The following is a 3,967-nucleotide window of genomic DNA, read 5'->3' as shown; positions in this document are numbered from 1 at the left end:
GATCTTCTCCTGTGTGATGAGACATTTCCACCGTAGAAGCCAAGAGAATAATGACAAGCCCAGGAGAATGAATCATAGAGCATGAGAGAACTGAGATAGCTGTACCTCAAAATATGCTTCATTCTTTTATGTTGAGGGTTGTATTCCAGATGCAGAGATATAGTCCAGAACCAGGGGCATTTTTAGGGACAGACACTTTACATTTGTCTAGTTTTCTTGGAGAAATTACTCCATACATTAGTAAATAATGTGCTGCAAAAATAAAGATCAGGACAGAGGCACACGTTTGGTTATATGAAACTAACACATCTGAATTGCAAGTCGTATAGAAGAAAAGACACGTGCATATGACATGAACATTGTATCTAATTCTTACTTTGTTAGAAAAACCTCCACTATGGTAGCTTTCATCTGAAAGAGAATTAGTATGAAATTAACTGTTTTCAAGAAAAAAGATGCATTCAGGAAGAAACAAATTGTAAACCAGGATAGCTTACTAGGATATTATGCTTATTTTTTGAATTTTAAAAAGGAAACATTTTAATGTACAGAGGAAATTTTACAGTAAATGGAATTCTGTATGTTAGACGTCAAGGAACTATTGTGGGTGTTCTACTTTCATGTTCGCAGCTTATTTGATCCATTACCATGCCTGATTTATCTTATGGGCCACTTAATGCTTAGAACTTTTTCACTTCTTGCCATATTAACTTTCCTCATCCTAAACCAAGTTATATCATCTTTAAACATCACCATTCTGCTTATTTCTGCTTCCAGAATCCTTGTTGGTTCATTCCAATCAATTTACTGCACTGAAGCGAGGATGAACATTGGAAAATACAGTTCTAGTCATAACATCACCCCAGTGTCACAGCCACATCCCACTGAAAACAGTTCAATATTTTATACTGTGTATAGTAAGAGACAAACTTCGTCTGACCTTCAATTCCAGACTACACTGTCTCCTGCTAAAGCAGACCAAGAGAATAGTCTCTTGATCAATAAAAATTAAATTTAGTAAGTCTATTATGATAACAAAGACTTCTTTGACACCTTTATGTGTACCTCCAAAAAGGGTCAGGAGAGAAAAACTGTCAAGTTTTGAGATCAGAATTGAAGTGGTATAAGTAGAGGCCCTTAGGTTAGGGGAATTACTAGGAATGGGCATATTTTGAGTCATACAGTTTTAGTATTTAGAGAACCAGTTCAGAGAAATGACTTATTTTCTAAGAGAACGATGTATTCTCCGGTTAGTGAACAATATTCCCAGATGAGCAATTATTTATTCAGATAAATTGATTTGTATTACTTTCCCAAAAGAATCAGAGAGTTCTCCAATGACTGCAGATGCTTTTGAGACCAATAACTTTCTAAACTATTCAAAACATTTGTTGAATCCCTACATCTCTCACTTCTTCACTCAAGTAGACTCGTTTTTTTTTTTTTTTTTTTTTTTTTTAATCAGTGATCATTGTGCTAGTTATACTACGCTATGGTGGAAGATCTCAATTCTCTTTCTTCAGTTTGATCTTATATTAATTTTTTGCTGTATCTCCCAGCCATGTTTTTCCATATATAATTACAGGTTCCAATAAGCCTGTGGTCTTCCTTTAACAATATCTTCATATATCCATTTCTCTTCTTATAGAATATTTTCCTTCCCTGTTTTCAAGGAGTTAATGTCCATTTATCATAGTACAGTCATCACTTTTTTAGGATAAGTCTTCTTAACTCTAATCAGTAAGCCACATCACTATATGTTGTGCTTTTGTAGTTCTATGATTTTCTTATTTTGACAGTTAATACCTAATTATTATGTTTTATTTGCTTGATTAGTGGCTTAAAGGGAACTCTTTCACAAGATTATATCATAAGCGCTTATAATCTACATGTTTTGGCTCATCCTTGTATACTCGGGACCTATAAGACTGTCAATCACATAATTACCCAAATATTAGGATAGACAGATGAATAGAAAACAATCCTCTACCTACACAATATTTCTGATTTTATTTTCTACAAAAAATTATATCCAGGATGGGTATAAGCAGGATAAAGATGAGCTATTTTAAAATATCGAGTTGCTGATTTAGACTTTTTAAGTTATGAAAGATGTTAACATAGTGATTTGTGGTAATTAGGATTATTCAAAATCATTATTGTATGAGAAAAAAATGTCCCAAATAGGAAAAATTTCTCACTTTTTATTTTACAATATTTTCTCAGAAGACATTGTGTAACTGAATGCAAGTAGGGAACTATGAGTTTAACATCTGTGAACAATAAGGCAATACTTTATTCATTATAATCAGAAGTGCTAAGAAAATTAAACAAAAATTCATATTTTAAAAGTGTTTTTTTTTCTCAAAGTGAGTTTAGATTTATGTGATGGGAAAACAATAAACAAAGTGGATATGAAAATTCACATTCACACAAATGCATGCACAAAATATCTGAGAAAGTCAGTAAAATATTATGTAATTTTTTTAAAAAGCCATTTACTCCCAGCAGAAGGTCATGGAATTAACCTAAGTCACTTGAAAATAAATACCACTTATTCAGCATCAAATGAGGCCTGAAGCTGAACTAAGTGGTTCAGGGTAGAAACATCATGAAAGAGATTGTCTTTGTTCTATGTGGTTCTAAGCTAGTGGAGACAGATAAACAAGAACCTAAAAAAATATATTTAAAGAAAGTCAAGGGGAAAATTAATGCAAATAAATTAATAGCAATAAAATTTATTGATAAAAATGAAATGATTGGGCCAGACATATAGCTCAGCAGCACAGTGCCTTCCTGGGAAATACAAGGTCCTGAGCTCAACTCCCGGTACCAAAACATAGAAAAAAAGAAATGATTGGCATACCGATAAATTACATAGGTTTATTAAGTATTGGAATATCAGGGGAAAATTAGAAAGAGATGAAGAAACACAATAGGAGGCTCTATAAAAGTAGAGCCTGAGTTAATATAACCCGAATGGTTACATTCCCTTCAAGTATTTTCTTCCTAGCTCAACTTCATTGCTGTCTCCTTTGGTGAAAAAAAGCATTCTCAGGTGTTGCATGCTGTTCACATGGATGTGGCGATTGTGAGGAATTAATTTGTGTACTAAAGAGTAAAAGACAAAAATAGGACAACAAGATTGCACAGACATGCTAAAACAGTAGGAACAGACCTCATAATTATGGAAGCCAGACTCATCGCACACCCCAAACTGAGAAGTATTCATGGAGAGGGCCGCTCTTATTTGTGCTCATCTTGTGAGAATATGCACTAACAGTACTCGGCCCTGGATTATTTTTGGAAGGATATTTGTAAGTGGAACAACCTTGGACACTGTCTCCCTCCAGAGCACAGGACAGGCATGCTTACAGCCCAGTATCAAAATTGAAGCAACTTTGACTCAAGCTACTTTTTCTTTGATGAAATCCACTGCATGACCTGGCAGCCTTCTGTTTTCTTCCAAACCATCCCACAGGATGTGAGGGTGCAGAAAGCCAAAGCAAGTTTGTGGAAGCACATGTTGCTTGTTGTGAACTAACCCAGAAATCTTTTGTTTTCTATTAGTATCCATAAAAGTCATCAGTTTTCAAGTAAAGTAACATATCTGTACTTCAGAGTTCTCTACAGTATTCACAATAGGATCACACACTGACAGACACATGATCTTCTGAAAGAGGAAGTACAAGCATCTTGCTGACTAATTGACAGTACTTGAAAAACCATCCATGGAATAAATAGCAAATGTGTTGAGCTAACCATATGGTCAATTGGGTAAAAGAGCCCAGCAATTTATTCCTTGTTAATGAGAAGGCACTGGGACAGTAGTGATAGACCGAATACTAGGAAACAGTTTCACAGGCAGCTTCTTGAACAGACTCCTATGCATTACTGTTATTTCCTACTAATCTGCAAGTAAGTATAGTATTTAAGGCTGGGACTTGCCCTCCATGTCCAGCAGTCT

Source organism: Chinchilla lanigera, unplaced genomic scaffold, assembly GCF_000276665.1.
Source record: "Chinchilla lanigera isolate Chin_1 unplaced genomic scaffold, ChiLan1.0 scaffold00027, whole genome shotgun sequence".
Classification (NCBI taxonomy): Eukaryota; Metazoa; Chordata; class Mammalia; order Rodentia; family Chinchillidae; genus Chinchilla; species Chinchilla lanigera.
Note: the sequence above shows the minus strand (reverse complement) of the source record.